General features: G+C 44.3%; 1 non-coding gene across 1 annotated transcript; it reads right to left on the bottom strand.

Moving 5' to 3' along the window:
- Positions 1-8,166: 8,166 nt before the first annotated feature.
- TRNAI-UAU (transfer RNA isoleucine (anticodon UAU)) lies at positions 8,167-8,259 on the bottom strand. Its single transcript is given in 2 exon segments — positions 8,167-8,202; positions 8,222-8,259. It is a non-coding gene; the product is annotated as a tRNA-Ile (tRNA).
- Between the last annotated feature and the right edge of the window lie 4,400 nt (positions 8,260-12,659).

Raw genomic sequence — 12,659 nt, 5'->3', positions numbered from 1 at the left:
GGTACACATTAAGCCAAGGCAATCTAAGCTCTAAAAACAACTAATACAAGATATGCAAGCTAGAGGATCTACTGTGCTAATGGTTCATTCTGCTGTTTGCCTTAATTTGCACCTCTCTTGTAGAAGGGACCTGTTCATTTCTGAAGTCTCTACTCATTCCAATTGAGCAAACAAAAGCCATATCACCCAGCAAGGGTGCTAGGCAAACACATCTGTTGGGACTACCTTGGCTCTGGATTTTGACACAAGGTAAAAAAGTTATCTTACTCTATCAAAGGACACTGCTTAGGTGGCTTTCTATGTATGAGTAGGAGACAAGCACTGCTCCATGTCAGCAGCCAAAGCAATCTACATAAATACTAAATAAAATGCAAATTGAAAGACAAGAAAAACCATTCAGTATAAAGAAGTACTCTTCTTCCAGTGGAAGATACATCTACCCCAATGACCACAAAAAAAAAAAAAAGGACTTTAAAAGTTAAGTTCTACTTAGATCATCTACCAAAGAAGCACTATCCTGACTATGTCCTCTAACGCAGTGGCTGCAGAAAGTCCCCTCTAAAATGACGCCTGCCAAGTGTAGCAGTCTTCACACGATTTCCTGCCACACAAATACACACAAAGGTGATGATTATGCTCCTCTGATTTCAGGTGTCATCCAGGAGGAGGAGAATTTCCACAGTTTTAGCAGTGAATGTTCCAAACTGCTGCTATTCTTCCCAGCGGTTGTATTTTGTGGTTCTGCTTCCTTTACTATGTATGCATAAGCAGGAGACCTCTCTTTGGCCTGAATTATTTACCCTATAATTTGTACTTATGTTTTCAACTAGTATTTACTGCTGAATCATGCCAAAAATCACACATACTGAATACTGCTGTGGATCATACTTTAAAGCCCCATGAATTTCCCAGTTTCCTTGCAGCCAGACATAAGCTTCCCATTACTTTGGTCCAACCTTTATCCTCTTTAAGGAACATGAAACAAGTTCACTGACATCAGTGAAAATGCACCCATTTGTATTATACATTAATACTACATTTCAAAAACAGTCACCTCAATCTTGATTCCCTGACAATTTGGCTTTTATTTGCAGAGGTAATTAAATGACAGGCGAGTCCTGCTAAAATACTTCAAATACATTACATGTGCAATAAGAGGTCTGTTTGCTAGATATCTTTTACTACATCCAGATGCTTAGAAGCAAGCAGACAAACATCAATGTCAAGCAAACATCCCTAAACAGCTCAGAAATTATGTCTAGGTGTTGTAAGAATCCTGTCAAATGGTTACAGTTATTAGGAGCCTAAAGACACCCCTATTTACAAATTTGTCTTCAAATACAAGGACACACCATAGCAATCCTAGTATCCCAAATCAAACGCAAGTCCACAACTCCAGAAAATGATTGGATTTTCAAAGATATTATATGTTAACAACAGAAGAAATAGTGACACAAGTACACCAAACACTTCCTTTACCATAATGAATGGTGTTTTTTTGGCTAGGTTATACTGCAGGCACAGAATAGGCAAATGAGAATGACAGACACAGTAAGATACACCCACCAGTCACAGCAGTATTTTAAACAGATGTTGGCTACTATAGGCCTTGCAAACAGTTCAGTATTAGGAGTCAAATTTTCAAACCTACTAGGGTCTTAAATACATTTACAAGCACCTAAAAATCTCAATAGATCTCAATGTAGACATTTTTTTACTGGCATTGATTTCAATGGGACACAGCCACCAAGCTTAATTGACTTTGCACGTCTCAAGAAGGAGCACGTACTCCTGATGTGTTAGGGCTGGATCCGACAAAGGACTCTGCCACTCAGTTCACCCAAGCAGGTATCATCCTACAGCCATCCATGTCCATACAGCCCCTCCTCACCCTTAACCACCCCAAGAAGTGCAGCACCTCCTGCTGCTCCACAGGGATTTACAGGAATGCATTCGCAGCTGCACCGAGACAAGGTGACTGGTGTGAACCTCACATTGCAGTGGAAAACCCACTTGACTGAAGCAGTAGACAAACTGAATCCCTCAGGAGGCAGTTGGGAGCATGGAGAAATGCAGGTGGGGAAGAAAGCATCTGAATGGGTTTTTCCTGCCTTCCCTGAAACAGTGCCAGCCTAAAGTCAACCCACTAGTAAGACTGATCCCCTCCATGAGGTGGAAGGTGGGGCAGAAGCAAGATCAGTGCAGAGAGAGGCAGAGTCGCCCAGACCATGCATAAGAGTAAGTCCCCCACCCTAGATCTGGGCACTTAATACAGAGACACTCAACTCACCTTGGCTGAAAGCACCCTCAAATCCAGCATCCGTTTCCTGCAAACCTCCCCTAAACCCTAAGTGAGGTGGGCATATTTTCACTTCTAAGACATCTTCAGCTTGCTGCAACAATGTATGAGATTTTGCAAAAGTGAAAGAGCCATTTTCCAGGATGCAGCTCACTGACAAAGCTACACAAGTTTGCGTTAACAGCTTTTTAATATTAAACAGCCTTCATATATGCTGGCTCAAGTCTGATGTGACCTTCCTTAAAAACAAATGTATAGCCTTCTTTAAACTACATGAAAGTAGTGCTTAAAATTAAGATGTATAGTTAACCAATTCTCATCCTCATTTAATTGTGTAAGATACATGGAAAATATATGCAAGCAGTGAAATCAACTGAGACCTTGCAAATAATTTTGATGTTCATGTTTATAATTGACATCCTGTCTTCACAAAACTAGAAAACCATCCAAGTCTCTAAGTTACACCATATAGCCACATGACCTGCATCACGATTACCTCTTAAGAACTTTATAAAGTCTTTTCAGAAGACAAATGTTTTAAAATTGTTGCTTTATCCTCCACCACAATCTTCATATGTATAATTTCACAGTAAAATTTCTAGAATTAATTCTTAGCACTACCATAAGTCTGCTACCCCATATATAAAGATCTCTCAACTGAAGCAGGCAGTACGGGCTCAATTGCTTCCTTCAAGGGAGCATCTCTACCCCAAAATTCTTAATTACAGACTGACTATCCCTGCCATTTCAGCCACTTCCCAGCTTGTTCTTTCTCTCAGTCTGGCTTAGTTTGTTTTGCTGGATTTTGAGTCTTGTCCAAGGTTTCAAATATTTAGGCTGCACCAAAAGTATTTGAAGAAACCAAAAGTCTTTTTCCACCTTAAAAGCAGAGTGTAACACAGCAAACTCAGCAAAAGCAAGAAAATTAAATGGGCACAAAATCCAAAACCAATTGTCCATTTCCTTCCTTTTCCAAACCAGAAGGCTGAGCTCTCTAACCCTCCCAACACCAGCTTCAATCCCTAGAGAGACCAAGGGATCTCTTACATTGCCACAGTAAAGTAACCACTCAAAACACAACCTGCCTCTTGAGATCACCCTTTGCTCAAACAAAATATACAGGGCAATTTGCTTTCTACAGCAACTCCATCTTAGGTTGGCTTGACTGGCTAACACTTGCTCATTTGTTTTTCACTGCCCTAGGCAGCACATTCATAAAGCTATAGCCAGACAGCCCATTTTTATTTATTTTTATTTTTATTTAAAGCTTCTTTACCTATGTTCTTCTATCTGCTCCTTCTGTTCCCTCCTTCTTTTCTTTCTTTGCCTTCCTCCCTCCCCTTTCTCTTTTGTTCTTGTTCTCTCCTGGCAACATATACTTCCCCAGTTTCAGAGAACACAAATTATTTCTCTTTCTGAGTTTGCTTTTCCATTGATCTTTCAAGTTCTTATCACTTCTCATCCTCTGTCAGCCAGTATAAGCCCAACTATCCCCTTAATCTTTCAGCTCTTCTCTTCACCAAAGAACCTTCCATGTTTCTATAGCACTCCCTTGACCCGCCCCCCCCCCCCCCCCCCCCCCCCCCTCCCCACCCTTACATTATCTCTCCCCTTAGAAAACCAGCGTGTTTCTATTTGGTTTTAAGAGTCCTTCCCCCGCAGTTTGCAGGCACCTGTATTTTGCTCCTATCTTCCCAGCTGCTGCTTCCAAGCTTAATAACCTCCATAGCATGGGCATCCTCAGTAGTAAGCAGCTGCCTGTATTTGAGGCAGCACTGCACAAAAGCCTCTAGCACCAGCCATACTTTAAAAAAAAAATCGTTCAGGAGAATCTAAGCTGGGCCTTTTATGCTTGCACTTTGACACACTACTGAATTCATACAGATCTAAAAAAACATGATACACACCAAGCACCTCTGTTACTCCAAACACAACTAATCAACAGATTTTAATCTCAGAAAGGCCTTCAAGATGTTGCATACAAATGGCAAGAGAGGAACCTAAAAACAAAAACCAAACACATTTATACCTCCAGTGGACTTTGTTTTCTAACCCACTCTTGGAATTTTTGCCTATTGTTCTCTGTTGTGCACAATGGAGCATTTGGCAAGTGACTTCTATTTTTAGGATGTCTGGGAATGCTCTGGTTTGTTTTTCCTTCTCCCCTTTGTGGGACCACAGTGCCATCTATTGGAAAAGTTATGAAGAGCAGGTTCCATTACCTATTTATTAGTTAGAAAGTTAGGACTAAAAATATGTATTATTTCCGTTTCAAAACAATTAGGTAGGCCTATGATAAATCATATAATGGTTTGAGTTGGAAGGGACCTTAAAATTACAACCCCAAACATGGATGGGCAGGAACACCTCCTGCTAGATAAGGTTGATCAAAGTCATAAGCTTTGATAGCTGTTTTTTTAGGATATGCAAGCCCCAATATTATAGAAAGTTCCTGACACAATTTCAAATACACTTAAGTTAGGCAAACACTTAAGAGCATCACAAACACCAGACCTGTACTTACATACCAGAAACAAAAGTTGCCACTTTTAGAAGCAGACATCAACAAGGGCTATCCTGCATGTACCTGTGTTTTCTTCTCATAGATCTTGCATCTCCCATTCCAGTGAGACTCCCTGCTTGAGCAAGATCACTTACAGATAAACACAAAGCCTACTCGCTAACCTTCTTACTGTTAATTCTGGAGAACCAGGCAATAGCTAGACATTTGTAAATTCTCACTCCAGCAACCAGCAACAGGCATGTAAAGTTTATCTGCATTTGTGACTCCTCTTTCTTTCCACAGTCAATGGGAACCCAGAGCAGCCAGAATAAGCCTGTAGAGCACAAACAGTCCACACTCAACATTAAAAAAGAGCAACACAAGTGTTAAGAGCAGGCATCTTTTTAAAAGGGACCCCAGAAGTATTTCAGAGGAGCTGGGCAGCTACAGACCTGCCATCCACACCAGGCAAATTAGTAGAGAAATGAAGAGCACGGCATAGGCTGGAAGAGGCGTGCCCCTAGATAAACTAGGCAGCATAGAAGACTCACCGTGGGGAAACCTTTCCTCCTTAAGAGTACTTCCAGGAGAACCTACAGCTTGCCCCCAAGTCCCTCACCAGCTGAGAGCAGCCCTCAGGCTGAGTCCAGGGCTCCACGGCCACCACCAGTGAGGACAGCAGTGAATGCCAGGCAGTGGCTCATGAAAAGGAGGACAAGCTCTGGAAGTTGGTTTTCAAAAGGAAAATTAGGCACAGGTGAACCAGATGATTATCTGGGGATGAGGCAGGAGGAGGAAGGAGGGATTAGCTCTCCTAGATCAGGTGGGTACACCTGGCACTCTGAAACACTCACACACAGGTGTTTTCTAAAAATATCATCTGTGTACATTAAAGATTTGGAAAGTAAGATAGCCCACACACACAGATGTTGGGAGCTCTCTGATAGTGGTGTAAAAGTGTCTTTACACATACATATATCAATATACAAACGTATGTAAATACACACCTTTATATATCTAAGCAACCGTCAACTAGCATGAAAGCGTTAACCAACAACTCAGGACCAAAAAGCCCAACAAAAAAACACCTGTAAACAAAAACATACACTTTCTTTTCATATGCCTGTAAGACACCTCATTTTCCAGAAAAAAAGCTGCAAAAAAAGCTGCAAGCAACAGCCCAAGACACTCCACATCTCACCCTCTCAGGTGAGAGGTGTTGTGGCAAGGCCGCAACAGGAGTGTCATGGCTGCCCCAGCTCAGCACCACAAGCGGACAAGCTCCTTGGGCACCCTAGAGAAACTCTGCCAAGGCCCGAGCTTCCTCCTCTTCCCTGGCACAGCCACTCCTGCCAGGGACACCCAGGCTCACCTCTGCCCCACAGCAAAGGAAATAAAACAGACTCACTAACCTCAGCTCCAACATGGCACCCTTCCTCCCCAGGCTCCGCAAGGCCTCCCCAGCAGCAGCCCCAGCCCAGCAGCAGCACCTCCATGGGGCCGCAGGAGGTGCCAGAAATGCCCCTGCCCAGGTGCTCACGGCCAAGCCAAAATGAGCTGCACCCCTCCAAAGGAGCTTGTTCCATCTTATTTCACGGCCCTGCCTCCCTCAGGAAGCCCTTGAGCTTTAGCAACAGTTCACTTTATTTCACAAATACACATTTGATAAATAACATTATTTTGTTGCACTGGGATTTCTAGTAAATCACATAAATTGTCCTGATTTGTCATGATTTTCAGCGTGAAATCCCTGTCTCCCAATGCTTCCCTCAGGTGTCAGGCAATCAGGAGATACTGCCTCTACTAAAGGAATGCAAACAAGGGTCACTTCATCTCGTGATTTTGGTTTTGGTTTTGTTTTTCCCAAAGGCAAGACAAAAATCATCGTGGAGAGAGAGTAAAAGCCAAGGGGATGAACAAGGTCTTGTGTAAAAGGCCACAGTGCAGCTCTCACTGCCTGTCCTGGCTGCTCTCTAGAACCACAGAGGCAAGTCATGTAAAAGCTGTGAACACATCAAATATCTGCTTCATGCATCTGGTACCTGTCAAAAATTGTACAGTCACCCCCCCCCCCCCCCCCCAGCACACCAAAGCAAGGCCTCAGATGCAAAACCAGCAGTTCCTCCTTGGGCAGGGAACACAGGAACACACAGGGGAAGGGGGTGAGGGAGGAGGGAGCAGCACCACTCCTGCTCAGTTTTTAGAGAAAGTGGTTAATGTCCAGGGAATGGAGTCCCTCTCCCCCTGCTAGTTTTTTGTTTTTTCTTCCAGTTACACAAAAGTAATATTTTCTTTTTTTCAGTATTTTCAGTACTTTTGAAAGTATTCATCCGTACTTAAGCACTCATATGAGTACATACTCCTGAGCACTGGGACATGGCACTCCTCCATGAAGGAGAAAACACAAAACTCACTACTGCACGCGAAGGATTAATTTTATTCACCCTTTGATGTATTACAAATCTCTCCGGTTGATTTAGACTTCGTTATAGTGATATGGTTCATGCTTCAGGCATGACCACACTGTCACTGAAATCAATGGTGAAATTAATGCAAAATTCAGAGAGGACATAGCAGTAACTATAAATAGGGAAGAAGTAGTAATTAAAAACCTTGAAGTGACACTTCCGGAAATTAATGCCTGCAGTGTAAGCTCTGGGCTGATTTTGGAAATACAGATGCCTCTGGCTGTGTGATCTTGAGGGTCTCACTGAACTTTTTTATATAAATTGCACTATTAAAGTAGTAAACTAGATGTTAACATAAAGGTTCTCCTGTGGCCCTGCTGACTCTCAAGTTGTGAAATCTGGAATTACTTGAATTATGTTCCTTCCTGCTCTGGCCCACACATTTGGGAAGCATTTCCAAGGTTAATGAGCAGTTACAAAGACTGTCACTGCCGAGGGGGGAGATTTTGTTACCCATCAGTTGTAGTGACCACACCAGTTAGTATTTATTTGCACTCTGTATTAAACAGGAGAGTTTAAAATAACCTTTATTTCCTGCACGCTCACACAAGCACTTGTTATGAGGAAAGCATTTGCTATTCCACACTGACAAGCCACTCGGAACACACCAAACATCCGCCAATACATGAGCCCATACCCCTATATCCAAACACACGCGTGACAAGTTTGTCAATAAAAAGCCCCAGGCAAGTGCTCCCTCCGTGTCCCCCTGTCACCACCACCGCTGGGTCACTGCAACCCTCCCACGCACCAAAACCCAGGGCAGCGCCGCGGGCCTGCTCGCTGCACGCCGTCGCCACGGCTCTGTAATTTTTCCGCACACTTTTTTGCTTTCTTCCTCCGGAGCGCGGCCGAGTCCCAAAAAAGCCCACTTTCCCTCCCAAGAAAAAGCTGTGTGCTCCAGGTGAGGCTCGAACTCACAACCTCGGCATTGCTCGGCTTGTACTGCTGTATAAGTACCGCGCGCTAACCGATTGCGCCACTGGAGCCCTGACACTAGGCTCTCCCGAACGCTTTATCAAGGGCCCGCCCGGAAGGGTGACGGGTGCCATCCTGCGCCCGCGCTGGGCACCGGCCCCGGGCACCGGCCCCAGGCCGCCCCGGAGCTCTCGTCGTTAACGGCCACTAACAGCGGCGCGGGGAGGGGAGCAGGGGTCGGCGGGCGCTGCGCCACTCAGGGAGGGCGGCCTCCCCAGGCACGACAAGGCGGCGAGCGGCTGCGGTGCCCGGGACAACGCTCTCTCGCCGCCTCCCTCCCCGCCCGGCGGGCGGCCGCAGGCGCGGCGGGCCGCGGCGGCGGGGACGGCCCGGCCCCCTCCTCCGGGCGGGCGGGGCTTGCTTGGCGGGGCGGGGCGGGACAGAGAGCGCGGTCCGCGGCTGGCGGGCTGCCTCGGGGTATGCGGGCAGGTCTGGTGTGGACGGGTGTGGCGGGAGGATCAGCGGGACCGGAGAGGCTGCCCGTGTCACCATCCGCCCGGCCTTGCTGCCCGCTGAGCGGGCGCCCGAGGTTCCGTACGCCGGAGGCTGGGCAGAGAGGCCGCGGCCTCGGCCCGGGCTGGTGCGGGACGAAGCTGCCTTCGGTAAAAGGCTTTAGCCGCTAGGTCAGCAGCGTTCATCGTCAGGCTAATCCACATCGGCGGGGGAATAATTCACCCGTCTGTCGGGCAGAGTCCCAATCCCGGAGAAACGCAACTAAGCACTACCTGCAAATTAAATTCTTATCCTTTAGTATCACTAGCTGCAAGTCCTTGGTCTTTGCTGGCTTGCTTCCTACACTGCTGCCATCCTGTGCAGCACGGGGGGGTTGCCCTGGCACTTCAAAAACGAGTTGTTAAAAGGAAAAACGCAAAATTGTTTTTTAATAATGCTAAATATGTTAGAAACATAGTGTTGCTTTTGCACCCTATTGTTAGAAAAATCGTTTGTTTCTTCTCTGTTCTGAGAAGAACTTAAGTAAACTCTATGGTGACTGAAAAGTAAAATAATCTGGGCACTCCAAGGACACCGGGGGTGGTTATGGTCCAAGAAACTGAGGGACTTAATTGAACTCTATCCATAGTAACTGGGGGAGGTGAGATATCTGAGCTTTCGAAGGTACATGGAGCAGGATTTATGGCCCAAGATAAAACAGAACAAAGTCACTTAGAGCACCAGATGGTATAGATAGTTTTGGTGGTCGGGAAGATAAGCCAAGGGGGCAATAAAGGTCAGAATTAAACCTTAAAAGGTAAAAAGTAAACCCCTAGAATGGAATGTGTAAATGGGTGGAAAACTTATAAGGTGGTGAGAAGCATCGGATAGGCTGTAAACCCTGGACTACCCAGCCAGTGGGGAAAAAGGAGGGAACCTTGTGTTGGGAATAGGGAATATAAACAGTTACCTTACTATCAGGTGTGCCTACTTGTTTAGGTCACCCATTCTTGCAAGAGTGTAAATAAACTGCTTCGCTAAAGCGTTTGTTCGGGCCTGTTCATTGGTGTGACAAACAAAATTTGGGTTTGTCCTGGATAGATAATTCATTGAGGGTTTACCTCTGGGCTGGCTTCATCTTACTTGACTATAGGACAGAGGATCTGAGATACAACAACACATATGTGGGGGCTAAACTGCTTGTTTCAATAACTGAAGATTTTTTGGCTTGTGGTTTCCTAAAGTTCAAGGATGGAATCAGGTGTTCTGATATGAAAATGCCTAATACATCCAAAAGTCTAACATTACACATAGAAACAACACAGTGTATGTGTGTTGTATCACATACTTTGAAACAGTTGTCTGAAGAAAACACAAAGCCATCATCACATTGCATTGGTTGGCATACCAGGAAATGGTAGCTGCCTTCATTACCCTTAGCAGCACGCCATTACACTAGAAAATAAAATATCATGTACCATGCAAAGATTGCTGTGAACATAACTGCATCCAAACAAGTGCTTTTTTTGGCAAATACAGGGATGTGGGGAAGAATCAAAGCTGAAGCAGTGAACATGCAGACGAACTATTGCAGGTTTCACTTCAGGCAAGAGAGAGGACTGAGTGAGTCTAGTTTAGGTGTTTATATAGATGATAATTACTACTTGTATTTTAATAATCTTTCCCATAAAAGTAACTGTGATATCAATGAAGGTTCTAGTAGTTTTTGTGGGGTTTTTAACTCTTCTGTTGTGCTATGTGTTTCACTTTATTCTTGTTTGTCCCCACAGACACTGAGGCCCTTGATAGGATGTTTATGAATATATATACAGTAGTGAAATTTGGCCACATGAATTAGTGTGTATGATCATAACTACCTGGATTCAAATACAAGGTTTGTTACTGATTATAATTTTTGTTTTCAGCAACTGAATAGGGTTTTTTTAATGTATTTTTTTTCATTTTCTTAAAGAAGTATTTCATTTGTATTTGCTCTCAAAGAACAAACAGAAAAACAGTACAGAATTGACCCAAAATAGAAAGCATGTTCAGCTGGGTGAAATGTCGTATTTCCATTTCTTCACCAATATAGGTTAGGGGTGGACCTCCTGGAAAGCAGTTTTAAGAAGAAAGATCTGAGAGTCCTGGTAGATAGTAAATTATCCATGAGCCAGCAATGTGCCCTTGCCACCAAGAGGGCCAATGGAAACCTGGAGTGCATAGGGAAGAGTGTGGCCAGTAGGTCGAGAGAGGTCATTCTCCCCCTCTGCTCTGACGTGGCCACATCTGGAATACCGCGTCTGCTTCTGGGCTTCCTAGTTCAAGAGAGACAGGGAACTACTCAAGAGAGTCCAAAAGAGGGCAAAAAAGATGATCAGGAGATTAGAGCATCTCCCTTATGAGGAAAGGCTGAAGAACTGGGACTCTTTAGCCTGGAGAAGAGAAGGCTGAGGGGAGACCTTATTAATGCCTGTAAGTATCTAAAGGGTGGGTGCAAGGAGGATGGAGCCAGACTCTTTTAAGTTGTTCCCAGTGACAGGACGAGGGGCAATGGGCACAAGGTGGAACACAGGAAGTTCCATTTCAATATGAGAAAAAAAAAAAATTATGGTGAGGGTGACAGAGCACTGGAACAGGCTGCCCAGGGAGGTGGTAGAGTCCCCTTCTCTGGAGATATTCGAGACCCACCTGGATGCAGTCCTGTGTGATGTGCTCTAGGGGATCCTGCTTTAGCAGGGGAGTTGAACTAGATGATCTCTAGAGGTGCCTTCCAACTCTGACAATTCCATGATTTCATAATTCATAATATTTAATAAAACAAAACAAAAAAACCCCAATAAAACAAGCAAAACCCAACAACAACAAAAAAAAACACAAAAAAACCCTCACAACCCCCCCCAAAAAAAAAAAAACCCAAAACCAAACAAACAGAAAAAGTTAAAGCTGCTTGCTTTCTGCTAGTTAAGTCCCTAGGTAGACCTGGTGGTTAAGGAAAGTAGAAAAATTGAGTAAGTGCTGTCCTAAACTCATTTTTTTTTCCATTCCCACTTCTTTTCCTGCACCCTCAATGCAAAGATGGATTATTTTTGTATAGCAGTTTTGTTCTGCAGTAGTCTTGCACTTTTCTGGCAGCAAAAGCTGACAATCGGGGCCTTACCGTTGCATAAAGGGAAGGATCTGAGCCAAAACAAAAAGCAAAAACCCCAGCTGCTGGAACAAGCTTTGGTGGATGTGAAAAGTCATTGTGAAGTAGACTAGCAAGAAAAATCCGAGCCCCAGTCAGGTCACGAGACATACCTATTTACTGCAGTTTCACAGAGGCTGCAACACTGGCTCTTTTCTTTGCCTCTCCAATACACTTCAGAGAAACAGGGTTTCATGGTCCTGGCCATGCAGGCCATTTCTTAGACCACCTCAAAAAAACAAAATACACACACCAAAAAAACCAAAACAACAACAGAAAAAACCGAAGAGCAATGTTCCCTTATACCTGTTATACGCACAAAGAAGCCATTAACTGGATTTTTCAAGACCTATTGATTTAAAAAGTTTGCAGAAAATGCTGTCCTGTGATAATAACCTCAGCTTCATACTAATGGCGAGTTTTAGAAGTTATCTTCATTTTTTTTCCTCCCTGAGTAAGTCTAGCTATCAGGTTTTCTCATTTCAATCTAGCCACAAAATGGATTTATCAGCCTGCAACTGAGATGGTTTTCTCTGCAAGTAATAGTACCTTGTATTCCGCCTGGTAGAAAAAAGTGGAGACTAGAGATTAGAGCAGGGGTTGCGAACAATAGCTCTGCAGTTCAAACTGGCACATTAATATTGTGATGAACAAGTCTTGGCTCAATCAATTCCAGGATCTCTGTGTTTTCCCTACTGTGGCTTTGTACAAGCTCTTCGTTTTCATGCCTGATATATGGGAGTCCTGCTCTGCAATACACTTTAGTAATGATGAGGTAGAGCTCTACAAAACTGT

Source organism: Apus apus, chromosome 3 (genome assembly GCF_020740795.1).
Source record: "Apus apus isolate bApuApu2 chromosome 3, bApuApu2.pri.cur, whole genome shotgun sequence".
In the NCBI taxonomy this organism is placed as follows: domain Eukaryota; kingdom Metazoa; phylum Chordata; class Aves; order Apodiformes; family Apodidae; genus Apus; species Apus apus.
Note: the sequence above shows the minus strand (reverse complement) of the source record. Positions and strands in the feature narration are given on the sequence as shown.